The sequence below is a fragment of the Taudactylus pleione genome, unplaced genomic scaffold (genome assembly GCF_031769625.1).
Source record: "Taudactylus pleione unplaced genomic scaffold, aTauple2 ptg001045l, whole genome shotgun sequence".
NCBI lineage: Eukaryota > Metazoa > Chordata > Amphibia > Anura > Myobatrachidae > Taudactylus > Taudactylus pleione.
The window spans coordinates 523,496-542,986 of record NW_028285446.1 but is presented as its reverse complement, the minus strand read 5'-3'; positions in this window follow the sequence as shown (position 1 = coordinate 542,986).

Genomic DNA, 19,491 nt, shown 5'->3' with positions numbered 1-19,491 from the left:
AATTTCCGCTATGTACTACCCAGGGAGAAAGTCTATTTAATGTTCTATCTTCCATGGTGGGAAGAGTCTGCCGGCAAGTGAGATTAGACTGCTGTTTGCCAACATATATTAATGGGATTGTCTTCCTGCTATTTTGTGACAACCCATTGTTACCAGCATTCATGCCCTGCACCTGGCCGCTGAGACTGTCTGATCCTTCCCCTACTGGCTGCAAGTACCCATGGTGGAAAAGGTGTAGTAAGCCTATTGGCTTCCACTCCTATCCAATCAGGAGAGAGCAGGGCATTATATACCCGCCAAGCTACACTTCGAATCCCCTGTCCAGATCTATACCTGCTGTCAGCGCTGGCAATGTGATCCGGTAACACAGAATACTGGGGAACTACCCCACCAATGAGGCTCTTGGGGAGGAGACGATCTTCAATAAAAACTTCCTAGCCCCACGGAAACTAAGGGCCTGATTCAGACCCGGTTGCAAGCGCTGTGCATTCGCAACCGGGTCGATGGTGGGCCAGTGCGCACGCGCGAGCCCTGGAGCGATCGCAAAAAGCGCTCGCTTCAGGACTCACTACAAAAGGGGCGGCTGTCGACGTTGATCAACAGCTCCACCCCTTTTGTAGGCGTGGCTGGGGGTGGCTTCACAAACGGAGGCGTTCCCAAGCGATGTCAGTGAGAAAGCTTCCGGCTTTGTTAGAGCCAGAAGCTCTCTGGGGCTTGCGGCCACGAGACCCTACCACAAGGGTCTCGTCGCAAGCCCGATGGTTGCGATGGTCTTGACCATCGCGACCATCGTCATGGCCACTCGCATAAGCTGTGGGTGGTAACCCACAGCTATGCGAGCAGCCAAGAGGCCGCAACTTAAAAACCAAGCGCTCGCCCTGATTCAGAGCGAGCGCTCGCTTTTTGCGAGCGCCTCTGAATCAGGCCCTAAATTATAATGTAAATGTGAGTAACAGCGACACGCAGGTATACAACGGGTTACAGCAGCGTTATACCTGTCCTCACCCGTGTACCATCCGAGTTACAGAAAGAAGAATCATTAATGGAATTATATGAAAATCCATAGTGCGGTTCAGCATTGCTAATGTGTGATAATGTAAAGGTGTAAGATGTTCTCAGCAGTCAGCTATGAGTATTAGATTTCAGTGGCTGAATATTTGCTCTATATATTACCTGTTAAATGATTGCCCAAGGATCGGTAGTGGCCTGTCCAGCATCCCCGGACTGCTAAGGACTACAGCCAGCTAGTGAAGCTGTCACCACTGTGGCCTAATGTACTGTCAGGCTGCACTCTCATGAATTACAATGGCTGCCACCACGGTGTCACGTGGTCTTAGTTAGCAGGAGGCGCTCTTGCCTTCTGAGCCAGTTCTCTGCTGTTTTACTGTTCTTTCTTGTGCGTTGAAGCTGGCGAGTGTTCCTGCTGCACGGAGACGTCAGCCGCCAGGCCGCGCAGGAATTACATTTTAATTACTCTGAACTTCAACCGACGATCATTTTTTACAGAGTGTCCAGCGAGTGTTTCAGAGGCCGCCTGGCTCCTACAGATGATGCGTCACGTGGCGGCTTCTGGCTGCTACACGAACGTCTGACATCTCCTATCACATTGTATTCTGGACCATTCATATATGTAAAGGCGGGCCTGGCTATCCGATTACTGCCCTCTATGTATTGGAGATAGGCGGGGAATCTTCACTCCTCCCTGTGCGCCAGCCAGTCACACAGGTGACAAGATGGCGGTAATGGTTGGAACCTCTGATTGGCTGTAACTGGCTCTCATGGTTTCTGGCAGTAGTGATGGTATCAGAAATATATAGGGGACATGTCGGGCTTTCCATGAGCTTTAGGACACTTGGTTAGCACAGGCCAGTGTGATATGCCGGTCGTTTAATGTATTTATCACGCTGTGTTTCCGACCAATGGATATGAAAACATTTCATGGCTTTCATTACTCATCCAGACTCGATTTACATGTTATTTATATTATTACCGTCCTCTTATTTTAAGCGACAGTGAAGGATGGGATTTGTTTATCTTGACACATGTCACAGCGATGTGTGAGGAGAAGGGAACACAAAATCCAGTAAGGAAAACGTCAACTGCTGCTGAGACCACGCTGGTAAATACATACACGTGTCGGCATGACGTCATCCTGCAGCAATATTCAGGTGCAGGTGTAAGTACAGCAATCACAGCCCAAAGCGTCTCCTACTTACAGTCTCATTTCTTACACACAGACTCCCAACGTCTACACTGAGACCACGCTGGTAAATACATACACGTGTCGGCATGACGTCATCCTGCAGCAGCGGCAATATCCAGGTGCAGGTGTAAGTACAGCAATCACAGCCCAAAGCGTCTCCTTCTTACACACAGACTCCCAACGTCTACACTGAGACCACTGGGGTCCTTTCACAGCCGGCAGACGGGGAAAAGGTTCTGTGACCCATAGCAACCGGGGGCTCGCTCTCATTCTCCTAATTGCGTATGAGAAAACCAGTTCAAGCCTGAGTGGTTGCTGTAGGTTATAGCACCTTTTCCCTGTGCACCAGTTTTCCTAAATGGCCCCTGCATGTGTCTCTAATGTCTGGTGTTAAAGAGGAACTCCACCTCAAAATGGGCAAGTGTGTGTGTGTGTGTGTGTGTGTGTGTGTATGTATGTATATATATATATATATATATATTTATTTATTTTAATGTGTGTATATGTATGTATGTATATATGTGAGTATATATATATATATAATCTCATGCAAAAACGCACTCATTTGACACTATTAGGTACACCTGCTTGTTGATGGAGATGTCTTATCAGCTAACCCTAATTCAATGCATAAATGGATTCAGATATGGTCAGGATATTCAGTTGTTGTTATGCCCAAACACCACAATGCATGCTTTGCCCTTTTGTTAAAAACAAAAGCAAGGTGCAGCATTTAAACACCAGTGGGTAATAGCTCTTAGTAGCCGGCCCCAGTGATACCATAAGTGATCCGCTGGCTTGCCCGGCCTTAGCTGGAAGCACAGACTAACAGTGAGCGATGTGGTAACTGTACGCTCAGCCATGAGACTTGTTTATGTATTTAATCCGTCTCCACGTGGGGTAACGCTACCTGTACCCCAGTAATCTCTCCTGTCTATCCCCTGCTTCTCCTCAGTGGAGGTCACCATGTATTTGCAAATGCATCTCTACACTGCATGATATCACAAGATTATAATCAGATCTAGCACATCAATGACAGAATGTAAATGGTGAAATCCCATTGCTACAGCTACAGGGAGAATGGTCAGCGTTATCTGCCTAAGAGCTGCTGCACAGTCATGACAGGTCAGTGTCCCCTTCTCTTCCTAGGACTAACCCACGCTAGACTGTAACCTTGGCTGTCGCAGCGCAGGAGACTACAAGGACTGAACTCCTCTGTAACAATGAGGCTGATCCCTCTAAGCTATGCGTCTTATGTGGTAGAACAAAGGACTTGAGTTTTGTGTCTGTCTAGACACATACATTAGCTGCAATGCAAATTTATCAGCGGCAAATCAGAAATTCAAACCGTGTTCTGGCAGAGGAAAGCTGCAGCCTTCTGTGAGCGTAGAATGATAATGTTAGCCGCTCGTCACTAGATACATAGGCAGATAGATGTGTATGCTGCCTGTATATAAGTATACAAAAAGAGCTATTAGCTGTGAGAGACTACCATACACCTGTGTGCCCCGCAGGGCACCATTAGCGCAGTTAGATGATAAATCAGTTAGGATATCCTCTGTCTGGATTTATCATCCATGCGTTCTGTAATCTAATGGCCAATGAAGTAGGAATGGACATCGGAAACCAGTGGCTTGCAACCATCGATGTTCCCGATCGGGTGGAATGTACTTTTTCCATCAAATTTGGGGTATTTGATGTCCATCCCTACAAATAAGACTTAGCTGCTCTAATTGTCCATCATAATCGCAGTGTTTGGGCAGCTGAAGTTCTACAAATGTTGTGAAATGTATTAGATTGGCTCCTGCATTCAACAGCTTTGTGGGAATAAAAGTTCTACTTAAAGGTAAATAGAAGCAATAAAGTAGGGACTATTGTTCATACTCTCCTCAGTGTTATCCAGCCTGCCATTTGCCCCCCTCCTTCAATAACATGTTACATATATCTGCTCACAGGAGCACAGGTGGCTGCATATAATATATGGGCTGGGTGCTGTGAGAAGGAGCCCGGCTGCACCAATGTTACACATCACAGTAACTGGAGCACAGGTGGCTGCATATAATATATGGGCTGGGTGCTGTGAGGAGGAGCCCGGCTGCACCAATGTTACACATCACAGTAACTGGAGCACAGGTGGCTGCATATAATATATGGGCTGGGTGCTGTGAGGAGGAGCCCGGCTGCACCAATGTTACACATCACAGTAACTGGAGCACAGGTGGCTGCATATAATATATGGGCTGGGTGCTGTGAGGAGGAGCCCGGCTGCACCAATGTTACACATCACAGTAACTGGAGCACAGGTGGCTGCATATAATATATGGGCTGGGTGCTGTGAGGAGGAGCCTGGCAGCACCAATGTTACACATCACAGTAACTGGAGCACAGGTGGCTGCATATAATATATGGGCTGGGTGCTGTGAGGAGGAGCCTGGCAGCACCAATGTTACGCATCACAGTAACTGGAGCACAGGTGGCTGCATATAATATATGGGCTGGGTGCTGTGAGGAGGAGCCCGGCTGCACCAATGTTACACATCACAGTAACTGGAGCACAGGTGGCTGCATATAATATATGGGCTGGGTGCTGTGAGGAGGAGCCCGGCTGCACCAATGTTACACATCACAGTAACTGGAGCACAGGTGGCTGCATATAATATATGGGCTGGGTGCTGTGAGGAGGAGCCTGGCTGCACCAATGTTACACATCACAGTAACTGGAGCACAGGTGGCTGCATATAATATATGGGCTGGGTGCTGTGAGAAGGAGCCCGGCTGCACCAATGTTACACATCACAGTAACTGGAGCACAGGTGGCTGCATATAATATATGGGCTGAGTGCTGTGAGGAGGAGCCCGGCTGCACCAATGTTACGCATCACAGTAACTGGAGCACAGGTGGCTGCATATAATATATGGGCTGGGTGCTGTGAGGAGAAGACCGGCTGCACCAATGTTACTTATCTCAGTAACTGGAGCACAGGTGGCTGCATATAATATATGGGCTGAGTGCTGTGAGGAGGAGCCCGGCTGCACCAATGTTACGCATCACAGTAACTGGAGCACAGGTGGCTGCATATAATATATGGGCTGGGTGCTGTGAGGAGAAGACCGGCTGCACCAATGTTACTTATCTCAGTAACTGGAGCACAGGTGGCTGCATATAATATATGGGCTGGGTGCTGTGAGGAGGAGCCCGGCAGCACCAATGTTATGCATCACAGTAACTGGAGCACAGGTGGCTGCATATAATATATGGGCTGGGTGCTGTGAGGAGGAGCCCGGCAGCACCAATGTTACACATCACAGTAACTGGAGCACAGGTGGCTGCATATAATATATGGGCTGGGTGCTGTGAGGAGGAGCCCGGCTGCACCAATGTTACGCATCACAGTAACTAGAGCACAGGTGGCTGCATATAATATGTGGGCTGGGTGCTGTGAGAAGGAGCCCGGCTGCACCAATGTTATGCATCACAGTACCTGGAGCACAGGTGGCTGCATATAATATGTGGGCTGGGTGCTGTGAGGAGGAGCCTGGCTGCACCAATGTTACGCATCACAGTACCTGGAGCACAGGTGGCTGCATATAATATATGGGCTGGGTGCTGTGAGGAGGAGCCTGGCAGGACCAATGTTATGCATCACAGTAACTGGAGCACAGGTGGCTGCATATAATATATGGGCTGGGTGCTGTGAGGAGGAGCCCGGCAGCACCAATGTTATGCATCACAGTAACTGGAGCACAGGTGGCTGCATATAATATATGGGCTGGGTGCTGTGAGGAGGAGCCCGGCAGCACCAATGTTACGCATCACAGTAACGCGCACAAGTACAGTAAACAGTTATGTTATTGGACAGGACAAATCCAGAGTCTGAGCATGGAATATGAGAGATAGGAGAGTGTTTTCCCTGCTTTGTGTGTACATCTCATTGTGTCAGTCCCTTTCTGTTCTCCCCATTACTACATTATATGAGAATATCCTCACTATTATGTATTTCCAAAATCCAATCCCCGAGCACCACTGACAGCTCATGTTTTCAGGATTTCTGTAATGGTGCATAGTTGGGTCAGGAGCTGTAGACAGACACAGAGGTTATAGATGAGCAGTATTGTGTCACTCTGCAAGGTTAATCATATGGGTATGTTACACCTCACACGTCAGTGTCTGAGCCAATGTTCTTTTGGACCTGTGAGAACGCCTGCTGGCTCTGTCTCCTCCTGGTGCACAACCACGTGATGAGGAATAGTAGCGCAGAGCCCAGGTAAGAGCACCACCCTGTTACTAAGCTCCGCCCCCGCGCGGCAAAATGCGGGGCAATGGGGAGGAGGCGGAGTCAATTTGATGCAATAGAATTGTATCATTTGGCTCCGCCCCCTCCCAATTGACCCGCGAATCGCGGTAAAAGCCGCGAGGGGGCGGGGCTTAGTGACATGGTGTCTGGTCCCGTCTCCATTTCCAACCTGCAGCATGGTAAGTGTGTGTACTGTATGTGTATGTATGTATTGTACTGTATGTGTATATGTGTGTATGTATTGTACTGTATGTGTGATGTGTGTATGTATTGAACTGTATGTGTATGTATGTATTGTACTGTAAGTGTATATGTGTGTGTATGTATTGTACTGTATGTGTATATGTGTATGTATGTATTGTACTGTATGTGTGATGTGTGTATGTATTGTACTGTATGTGTATGTATGTATTGTACTGTATGTGTATGTATGTATTGTACTGTATGTGTGTATGTATTGTACTGTATGTGTATGTATGTATTGTACTGTAAGTGTATATGTGTGTGTATGTATTGTACTGTATGTGTATGTATGTATTGTACTGTAAGTGTATATGTGTGTGTATGTATTGTACTTTATGTGTATGTATGTATTGTACTGTAAGTGTATATGTGTGTGTATGTATTGTACTGTATGTGTATATGTGTATGTATGTATTGTACTGTATGTGTGATGTGTGTATGTATTGAACTGTATGTGTATGTATGTATTGTACTGTATGTGTATATGTGTGTATGTATTGTACTGTATGTGTGATGTGTGTATGTATTGTACTGTATGTGTATGTATGTATTGTACTGTATGTGTATGTATGTATTGTACTGTATGTGTGTATGTATTGTACTGTATGTGTATGTATGTATTGTACTGTAAGTGTATATGTGTGTGTATGTATTGTACTGTATGTGTATGTATGTATTGTACTGTAAGTGTATATGTGTGTGTATGTATTGTACTTTATGTGTATGTATGTATTGTACTGTAAGTGTATATGTGTGTGTATGTATTGTACTGTATGTGTATATGTGTATGTATGTATTGTACTGTATGTGTGATGTGTGTATGTATTGAACTGTATGTGTATGTATGTATTGTACTGTATGTGTATATGTGTGTATGTATTGTACTGTATGTGTATATGTGTGTATGTATTGTACTGTAGGTGTATGTATGTATTGTACTGTATGTGTGTGTGTGTGTATTGTACTGTATGTGTGTGTATGTATTGTACTGTGTGTGTATGTATTGTACTGTATGTGTATATGTATGTGTGTGTTTGTGTATTGTACTGTATGTGTATATGTGTGTATGTATTGTACTGTATGTGTATGTATGTATTGTACTGTATGTGTGTGTTTGTGTATTGTACTGTATGTGTATATGTGTGTATGTATTGTACTGTATATGTGTGTGTATGTATTGTACTGTATGTGTGACGTGTGTGTATGTATTGTACTGTATGTGTATATGTGTGTATGTATTGTACTGTATGTGTATGTATGTATTGTACTGTATGTGTGATGTGTGTGTGTATGTATTGTACTGTATGTGTATGTATGTATTGTACTGTATGTGTATATGTGTGTGTATGTATTGTACTGTATGTGTATATGTGTGTATGTATTGTACTGTATGTATGTATTGTACTGTATGTGTATATGTGTGTATGTATTGTACTGTATGTGTATGTATGTATTGTACTGTATGTGTGATGTGTGTGTGTATTGTACTGTATGTGTATGTATGTATTGTACTGTATGTGTGTGTATGTATTGTACTGTGTGTGTATGTATTGTACTGTATGTGTATATGTATGTGTGTGTTTGTGTATTGTACTGTATGTGTATATGTGTGTATGTATTGTACTGTATGTGTATGTATGTATTGTACTGTATGTGTATGTATGTATTGTACTGTATGTGTGTGTTTGTGTATTGTACTGTATGTGTATATGTGTGTATGTATTGTACTGTATGTGTATGTATGTATTGTACTGTATGTGTATATGTGTGTATGTATTGTACTGTATATGTGTGTGTATGTATTGTACTGTATGTGTGACGTGTGTGTATGTATTGTACTGTATGTGTGACGTGTGTGTATGTATTGTACTGTATGTGTATGTATGTATTGTACTGTATGTGTGATGTGTGTGTATGTATGTATTGTACTGTATGTGTATGTATGTATTGTACTATATGTGTGTATGTGTGTATGTATTGTACTGTATGTGTGACGTGTGTGTATGTATTGTACTGTATGTGTATATGTGTGTATGTATTGTACTGTATGTGTATGTATTGTACTGTATGTGTGATGTGTGTGTATGTATGTATTGTACTGTATGTGTATGTATGTATTGTACTATATGTGTGTATGTATTGTACTGTATGTGTATGTATGTATTGTACTGTATGTGTGTGTTTGTGTATTGTACTGTATGTGTATATGTGTGTATGTATTGTACTGTATGTGTATGTATGTATTGTACTGTATGTGTATATGTGTGTATGTATTGTACTGTATATGTGTGTGTATGTATTGTACTGTATGTGTGACGTGTGTGTATGTATTGTACTGTATGTGTATATGTGTGTATGTATTGTACTGTATGTGTATGTATGTATTGTACTGTATGTGTATGTATGTATTGTACTGTATGTGTATATGTGTGTATGTATTGTACTGTATATATGTGTGTGTATGTATTGTACTGTATGTGTGACGTGTGTGTATGTATTGTACTGTATGTGTGTATGTATTGTACTGTATGTGTATGTATGTATTGTACTGTATGTGTGATGTGTGTGTATGTATGTATTGTACTGTATGTGTATGTATGTATTGTACTATATGTGTGTATGTATTGTACTGTATGTGTATGTATGTATTGTACTGGATGTGTGATGTGTGTGTGTATGTATTGTACTGTATGTGTATGTATGTATTGTACTGTGTGTGTGTGTATGTATTGTACTGTGTGTGTATGTATTGTACTGTATGTGTATATGTATGTGTGTGTTTGTGTATTGTACTGTATGTGTATATGTGTGTATGTATTGTACTGTATGTATTGTACTGTATGTGTGTGTTTGTGTATTGTACTGTATGTGTGTATGTATTGTACTGTATGTGTATGTATGTATTGTACTGTATGTGTATATGTGTGTATGTATTGTACTGTATATGTGTGTGTATGTATTGTACTGTATGTATTGTACTGTATGTATTGTACTGTATGTGTATATATTGTACTGTATGTGTATGTATGTATTGTACTGTATGTGTGATGTGTATGTATTGTACAGTATGTGTATGTATGTATTGTACTGTATGTGTGACGTGTGTGTATGTATTGTACTGTATGTGTATATGTGTGTGTATGTATGTATTGTACTGGATGTGTGTGTGTAAATATATAGAGAGACATATACAGGTATATACAGTATATGAAGTGTGTGTACTGCATATATATATATATATATATATATATATATATATATAAAAATAAATAAAACTAGAATCCCCCCCCCCCCTTTAAAAATCCTGCGTTTGCCCCTGATGGAGGAGGGTGACTGGTAACAATGTAGCAGTTCAGGTAGTGGCGGCTCTGGCAGTGTTGGGTAGAAGGATAATTGTATCATATATGTAACTGGTTAAAGAGATTTAGCAGTGAAATAATCTGTCAGATGTACAGTGTTGGGAGCTGCCAGGTCTGGGTGAGAGCTTCCGCTGAAGTCTGGGGCTTTCTGAACCTTGCAGGTCATGCTGTGATTTGTAGTCCTCTCAGCTGGTTGCTTCTAGTTATATTAAGCTTCCCTATTACTTGTACTGAGTTCTGAGAGAGCTGGCAGGATGTTATCTGTCCGCAGTTGCTATGTCCCCACATTTGGGATGAAAGTTTGGAGAAAAGCCCCTACTGGGACAATTATCACCAACAATCATTTCACAGAGCGTGGCGCAGTCTTTGCGGCCCTTTCTGATAATGGCGGAGACAACCTGGGTTGGCAGAACTGCCGGGCACTTCAATAACTGGGCAAGCAGAGCAGCGTCACCCCCAGGAGCGCTCAGCCGGAATGTGTGGATGTTGTGTAACCGTTGCTCCTATTATTGTTAGTTGACATAGCAACGTTGTGTGACTCCCCGATTATTCCAGGGATGGGGCATTCTCTGCACCCCTCCTTCATAGGAACAGGGGAAAGGGAACACTCTCTGCCTGGCAATTAGGAGAGAGATCCCACCATCCCCCCCTTTCCTAGCGTCTGTTACCGAATGCACGCGGAAACTGTCCCATAAATAATAATACCTTCCATGTATGTGATAGATACATTCTTCTCCTAATACCAAATCTCAAAGTGTTTGTTTAATGGTTTAGTAAATTTATCTATGCATGAGATTCAGGAAGCTACAAACCCCGCACAGATTAAGGGAGTGGAGTCTTGTTATCCTGATTTTTGTAAATTGGGAATGTTCTGCAGTATGATGTAACCATACTTGTCAACTATTTGCCGCTCCCCTCCGGGAGAGCTGACAGGAGAGGGCCAGGGTGCCGATGTGCGCTCATGATGGTGCAGTTTGCAGTATCGCCGCTGGGACGGGCCCTAATGGCGCAAATCACGTCATGATGGAAATGTGGGAGTGTCCTGGCCATTGCGGGTGAGTAGGTAAGTATGGCTTCTGGCCTCCCTGGAATGAGAGGTCTGAGTGAGCAGCTGCTGTATCTGGTGTCACATCGCCTCCAGCTGATTTGATCCTGTTTCCCGGACAATGTTCCAAGTGATGTATCTGTAATTAGATTGCACAAGTGTTTATGGTAATGTAATGTACGCTGTTACCTGATTACTTCCCTATTGTTTGTCTCCCTGGTTTGGATGTAGTTACCATCCCAGCTATTGGGATGCCAGCGCCCAGAATACCGGCGCCTGATTCCCGAACACAGTCAGAATCCTGACCACTGGCACCCTGATGGTAGGTATTAGAGTTATGGGAGGGTGAGGGTTAGGCTGCGGGGGTGTTAGGCTGAAGGCATTCTGTCGGGATGCCGCTGTCAGTATTCTGGGCGCCAGGAACCCTTCTGGTCTGCACTTGCACTGCCCCCTGGTGATCAAAGAAGGGCATGGTTGTCGGTCTCAGGTGAATCGGGCTAGGCTTATTTTGTCTGTTGGGAAATGCTGGTGGATGTAAGGAATAGGCCAGCAAGCAATATATCGGTGCAATGGGTATAGGGGCATGTAACATACCCATGAGGAGAGGTGGATGAGATGGTCACCCATGCTTCTGTCATACCCCTACTGCTCGGACTAGGCTCGGGCTCTACCTACCTGTTCTCCTCCATTGATAGCGGAGTTCCTGTGTTCTCCAATGATAGCGGAGTTCCTGTGTTCTCCATTGATAGCGGAGTTCCTGTGTTCTCCTCCATTGATAGCGGAGTTCCTGTGTTCTCCTCCATTGATAGCGGAGTTCCTGTGTTCTCCATTGATAGCGGAGTTCCTGTGTTCTCCTCCATTGATAGCGGAGTTCCTGTGTTCTCCATTGATAGCGGAGTTCTTGCAACACCTGTTGCAAGATGTTTTCTTGCCATCTACGTTCTGATGGCGCCATTGATGGAAACTCACTATACATGATGGGAATTACTAATACTGTACATTGGATACCTGTGGTAATCCTCCTTCCTTATAATGTCATTAATAAGATGCTGAGTTTGGCTGCTCTGACCAAGCGTCTTTGCGTGCTTTGGGATTCTATATATACGTGGAACATTCATTTATCTGTATAGATTTCCCCTTTAGAGATACGAAGGCTGATTAAGTTGGTTATGAATAACAGAACTTCTGTAATGAGACTTCTAGGTGGCGTATAGTTTTTTCCCTTCTCTGTCCGTCCTTTTCTTTGTTCTTTATCCGGCTTAATCTGAATATATTTGCACAAGGCGACAGTATTATGAGCTGCGAGATACGTTCCTGGAAGCCGTCTTTGTATTAGGATGTGCATTGTCCTTGATTGGAATATTAATAGCTGCATTTGACTGAAATGCTGGGGGGAATATTCATTAAAAAATAAAGCTTTGGGCCAGGGATGACGCCATTGGAGCGGAGACGGCGGCCTGATTCAGCGGTGCACGCAGTGACAATGTCGGGCGCAAGTGGGCGTTCTTTTCAGTAGCGTCCTAGTCAAACTGTGCGTGTGTCCCGATGGTTACCGCTTTAATATTCAATTGCCGGAGAAAAGTCCCGGACTTTTCACCTGGTGCACTTTCCGCCTACATCGCTGTTTTGGGTCCAGAAAAGTATCACGCGCGCCGCCGCTTTTCTCCCTATTCAATTCCAAGGGATGCGAAAACGGGACCCGGTGAAAATCAAACAGGCGCAAAAGTCCTGTCAGATTTGGGGAAATCAGCCTGACGCTCCCCAGAAGATGCACTGACATGGGGGATAAGTATGGATACCCCCGAAGAGCCCTGCTGAAGGTATTTGGGGTACTTAAATGGTCTCAATAGGTGCTAATTAGCATATTTGCATAAGGGGTGAAGAATGGCATTTAGCAATATTTTTTCATCTTAATAACTAGTCCCAGCAAATTTGGGGTAACAGAAAATGGGGGTCAGCATATTTGAAAGTTGCTAAAGTGAAATTTTAAAAATCATGGAAAATCCACCTGCCGCAAAAACCTGCAAAGTAAAAAACACGTGGGGCCTACTTGGGGACCCCCCTGGAGTCTATTCCGCTAATTTTTATGTTTGTCCCCCAACTTTGCACTTTTTCACCCCCAAAACTAATGTACTTTTTTGGGGTGTCCTAAAAGTTTTTTTTTTTACTTTTTTTGACCCAGTTTACCTTTGGGGGACTGTCCTAACACTGCACGGGGGTTCCCGCAACTTTGCACCCCAAAACCCCAAATCTGCACTTTTTTTCGCCTCCATTCGCTTAGGCGAAAAGTCATTGCAATTGAATTGGGCGGAAAGTCTACAACTGGCGACATGACGTCATCGGCGAAAACTTTTCGCTGATCACGGCTCTTCGTCTGCAATTGAATACGGCCCTAAGATGCAGATGGAAGTTGCACGCAGAGAGCTTGATTTTCAGAGGGCCTTCCTGGGAGGTAATGGGGGTGGCTAGCCAGGCGCAGGCGTGTCGCTGATAGTCGCAGTTGCACTGACACAGGAGGACACGTGCCACCTTAGGGCTGGTGCCATCTTCATTGTTGCTCATATCGGTGGCAGCATCGGCATGCAGACGCGGTTGCGGAAAAAGACAGCCGCGTCTGCCTGCACCACTGAATCCGGCCCAGTGAGAGAAGTGGACGCCATCATACCTAATGGTTATTGAGCTTGCTGTGGCCAAAGTGGCAATCTGTGATTTTATTTTATTATTTTAGTCTGAGATACTTTAGGGGTATAGTTACTAAAGTGAGAGTTTTTAGAAGTGGAGATGTTGCCGATAGCAACCAATCAGATTCTACTTATCATTTATCTAGCATCTTCTAGAATATAATAGCTAGAATCGGATTGGTTGCTATTGGCAACATCTCCACTTCTAAACACTCTCCCTTTAGTAAATATACCCCTGAGAGTGTGAGGCAGAAGTGATTGTATATCAGAGCACATGCCCGCCTGATTACAGTCACGTAACGCCACAGTCACCATATGCTAAACTCGCAGCCACATCGGGGTGAGGCAGAAATCACTAATAGGGCTGATTTACAGAAAATGGCCCCATCTGCATCACTCCGCTCGCGGTAATTACATTCCTGCCTGTACTGCGCATTGTTAGTATTTGCTGAGGCGGGAACAAGCGAGGAGATGAAGCTTCTGGAGTCATTGGAAGTAAGGGGATGCACCAGGGTAAAGAGGAGATCTACACTGCAATTAGGCTGAAACATTATTACAATGGAACAAAACATGACATATTGTGGTCAGAAGGTGATATGGACTGTATTGTGTTTCTTTAGTAATATAATATCTGTATAACAAACAAAGTTAAAATATTATGGTTACTCGCTTCATGTTGCCATATTTATGTTCAAAGTTTGTCCCCAAGTCGCTCGATGTGATCAATAAATACAATGGGGGAGGTGCGCTAATCCTTGGAGAGTGGGAAATGGCTTAGGGCTTCTCCCTCATTATGGTCTAGAACTTTATGTACGTCATTTCCCATCTTGTGGTTTTAATAAGAATGGTCAGAGCAAAGCATTCCTGTCATTGTGACGATGCCCCTCCGCCTGAGCTGTATTCCTTCTGCCAGAGCTGGAGAGAGCAAAATGCCACACGTTCCTGCCAGCCTGCTGCCTCTGGGGATTGGTCACAGCTTATAGAAAGGAGGTGCTTCTCTATCTTCCAGCATCACTCACGGGCAGTGACAGCCAGAGATTGTGTGACATGCTTGTGTGCTGGGTAACATACAGGTAATGACACACAGTGCTATATCACAGGTAATGACATACAGCGCTATATCACAGGTAATGACACACAGTGCTATATCACAGGTAATGACATACAGCGCTATATCACAGGTAATGACATACAGCGCCATATCACAGGTAATGACACACAGTGCTATATCACAGGTAATGACACACAGCGCTATATCACAGGTAATGACATACAGCGCTATATCACAGGTAATGACATACAGCGCTATATCACAGGTAATGATATACAGTTATATCACAGGTAATGACATACAGCGCTATATCACAGGTAATGACACACAGCGTTATATCACAGGTAATGACATACAGCGCTATATCACAGGTAATGACATACAGCGCTATATCACAGGTAATGACACACAGCGTTATATCACAGGTAATGACATACAGCGCTATATCACAGGTAATGACATACAGCGCTATATCACAGGTAATGACACACAGCGCTATATCACAGGTAATGACACACAGCACTATATCACAGGTAATGACACACAGCGCTATATCACAGGTAATGACATACAGCGCCATATCACAGGTAATGACATACAGCGCTATATCACAGGTAATGACACACAGCGCCATATCACAGGTAATGACATACAGCGCCATATCACAGGTAATGACATACAGTGCCATATCACAGGTAATGACATACAGCGCTATATAAGCTGAGCTTTGTCCTTACAGCGGCACTAGCGCTGTGGGAGCGGATTTGATGTATACGGCAGGGACGATGTAGTCCTTGTAACACTGATCAGCCAGGCTGTACAGCTGCAATCCTGGTGCCCTCTGTCCCAGTATGAGGCATCTGAAATGGAAATGGGCGCTCCCTCCCTCTCAGAACGGTGTGTTTGGTTAGACTTAGGGATTTTGTCCTGATTTTTAAGTCTATTATTCACAAGCAAACATTCTGTATAACCCCCAAAGCCTCTGTTATGTTGACCTCACAGGATGTATTGAGCTATATTGCAATGTTGTTGGCTAACGCGGAATGCGTGACGATATGTAGGCCTGCAGCCCTCATTGGGTTAATTCCATTAGGGAAGGTAAATCCCATAGGTTCTGCATTCGTCAGGCACACCTGCAGCTTCCTAAAGACAGATACTGTAGCAAATCCCCCATCCTATCCATATTTACATATCCCATTATATATGGCTTCTAATTCCCCTCCCTCGTTTGGCACATCAGAGAATATTTAAATTGCATGAATATTTAGCAGCGCCCTGTAATGTTAATGGGAACCTCTTAAAATGTTACAAGAAATTGCAGCTCAGAGATTCACAGCCTGTCCTTATATTTCCCATTTCATTTCCTCGGGGGCAATCGAACTGCTTCATAATATTCCTACACCGGTGACAAATAGTCCCTCGTAAAGTTTTATAACATTTTCCCTGGTAATCAAAGTAGAAAGCACGATGTTAAACACTGCGTTATTTCTCAGTCTATTGCAGTTTAGCCGCTGGAGTGTCTTCAGTGCTGTTCATAATCTCCCCCAGTCATATTGATTCCTCTAATTGTCCCTTTACAAGGACTTACTCAGAGAGCAGTGACAGTGCGGAATTAGACCCAGGCGATGGGATACTCAGGAGACCCCAAGGAAGGTGCCCGTATTCCCTGCAGCTATGCCCTGACCCCAGCGGCTGGCATTCATTGCATGTCACTAATTGCAGCTGTCCCTGTATTTGCTGACTGATGGGGAAAAAATAGGCAAATAGTTCACCCGATATTTAGAAAAAAATTGAAGTCAGTAAAAACAATGTGACGGACAAATGATTTTGTGATTGACCCCCCCCCCCCCCCCCCCGTGTCGTTGTAGCGCTCACTTCTCAGTTTAGACTGATTTTGACATAGCGTTATAATGTGTCAGCTAAAACAATGTAACTATCAGTAATATTTCATAATATTGTCAGTAAAACGTCTTTTTTTTTTTAGGTCCTGTAAACACACGTCAGGAAAATAACTTTGGAGTTTGCTCCCCAAAATCTGCCTGTGCCTTAGTGTCCTGAAGACTCCATACCTAGTATTCACTTACCAGGCGGTGTTACTGGCATGGAGGTATCAGCACAATTGTACATCTGATTTACACATTACTATTTTATTTGTTCAAAGCTGAGTGTAGTAGCACCTAAGGGGGAAAGGGGTCACCTAAGGGGAAAGGGGTCACCTAAGGGGGAAAGGGGTCACCTAAGGGGAAAGGGGTCACCTAAGGGGAAAGGGGTCACCTAAGGGGGAAAGGGGTCACCTAAGGGGAAAGGGGTCACCTAAGGGGAAAGGGGTCACCTAAGGGGAAAGGGGTCACCTAAGGGGGAAGGGGTCACCTAAGGGGATAGGGGTCACCTAAGGGGAAAGGGGTCACCTAAGGGGGAATGGGGTCACCTAAGGAGGAAAGGGGTCACCTAGGGGGAAAGGGGTCACCTAAGGGGGAAAGGGGTCACCTAAGGGGGAAAGGGGTCACCTAAGAGGGATAGGGGTCACCTAAGGGGAAAAAGGTCACCTAAGGGGGAATGGGGTCACCTAAGGGGAAAAAGGTCACCTAAGGGGAAAGGGGTCACCTAAGGGGGAAAGGGGTCACCTAAGGGGGAATGGGGTCACCTAAGGGGAAAAAGGTCACCTAAGGGGAAAGGGGTCACCTAAAGGGGAAAGGGGTCACCTAAAGGGGAAACGGGTCACCTAAGGGGGAAAGGGGTCACAGGGATTATAAATGAAAGGTGTAAAACCCCCTAAATGGTCTGATCTTACTACCCTCAATATTCTTCTAGTGACCAGTGAGATTTCAATATTACTGACTGCCAGTAAATTTACTAACGGTTGGTGACACTGTATAAGCCTCTGCAGATCTATTGCTCCTTACTTACCTCTTTCCGGCCCTCTCCTCGCCTGTGTGCGGGGAAGCACATTATCATTGTCCCCGCCCATTTCACAAGGAAGAGGCGCGATATGGGAGGGCGGGCTACTCTAGCAGAAGACTCCCTGAAATGCATGAGCCTCTTAGACCAGTGGTTCCCAAACTATGTCCTCAAGGCACAGTCCAGGTTTTCTGGATATCCATACTTAAGCACAGATGACTTAATTAGTACCTCCGTCAGTTTGTTTATACCATCTATGCACAAGGATCCTAAAACCTGAACTGTTAGGGCGCCTCGAGGACCGAGACTGGGAACACCTGTCGTAGACATCGCTTTAGGGGTAGGTGAGTATGATGGTCATGAGGACACCCTCCAATCACTAAGAATAACACAAACGGCAGAGTGGTGGCACAGTGGTAGGCATTGGTGAAATGTGGGAGTGTTGGGTTTGAATCCAAGCCAGGGCATTAGTATTTATTATCCATGCACTATCAGCATGCGTGCTGCTGTGGGTTACCCTGGATGCTCCCTATTTTATGCACTATCAGCATGCGTGTTGCTGTGGGTTACCCTGGATGCTCCCTATTTTATGCACTATCAGCATGCGTGTTGCTGTGGGTTACCCTGGATGCTCCCTATTTTTCAGTGCCAGCAAACAATGCAGCAGGGTACCTCTCATTCTGTATGGTGTATGCAGGAGAGTATTAAATGCCCATAGGGCCCATTTAGTGATCAATATTTGCGGCTTATTCTCTGAAAACAGAAAACGAGGGACTACCAAAAACAGAGGAAAACTCAATGTGTGGCCAAGTTAACTCTTTGTGAGGCAGATGTCTCCTCGGCGCAGGGTTTTCCATTGCTAGTCCCTGGCAGCAAGTGATCTCTCCAGGAGCAGATGTCTGTCTTTTCCAGCAACAAACACCATCTTGATTCCTCTTATTGCAGCAGATGGATCCGGGCTAGAAGCAGAAGGGGGCTCCGATTTCCATGCATGCAGCACTTTGGCTGACGCTGTACCAGTGACCTGACACAGTGCTAGAAATTCCCAGCTCTGACCCCCGGCTTCTGTTCCTGAGCGCCAGGCTGGAGCTGCAGCCACGGGATGGAGTCAAATCCGTCAAGATATTGCAGGCCAAGCAAAACCAAAAGCATCTTTGTGGATACTTCAAGCCGAGATCCAATTCTGCTGCAGGCTACAGAGGAGCTAATGATCTAAGGGAAGATGCCTCCCAGCTACCAGCTTTTCTTCCCAGTATTCTAAATATAACAAGGGTAAAAAGCACAGCGTTATCCGGGAGGCGACCACAGGTAGCGGATTAATGTTGTAACGCCTGGAACACTGGCGCCTTGCCCTAAGCGTTTTTATCTATTTATTAACAGCTTCCTCTAATTGCTGATGGCTTACAGGGAACGCGCCACCTAAAGGGAAAAAAGTTTAAATCTCATTAGTATTAACAAATCCTCTACTTACTAATGCAAACAACCGGAGGACAGCATTAAGACGATTCAGCACATATAAAGCTGCTCGTGTCACAGAGTCTGACCGCCAAACAACCGGGATTCACCCAAATTGGTGCAGGAACCGGGTTTAAGGGGCCGCACAGATGTGGTTGGGACTTACTGACTGCTTTGGGCTGGCATATGCAGCGACGATACGCTCCGTATATGAGCAGCTTACGTTCAATACGTCAGTCGTGAACCGGCCCTGGGTCTGAC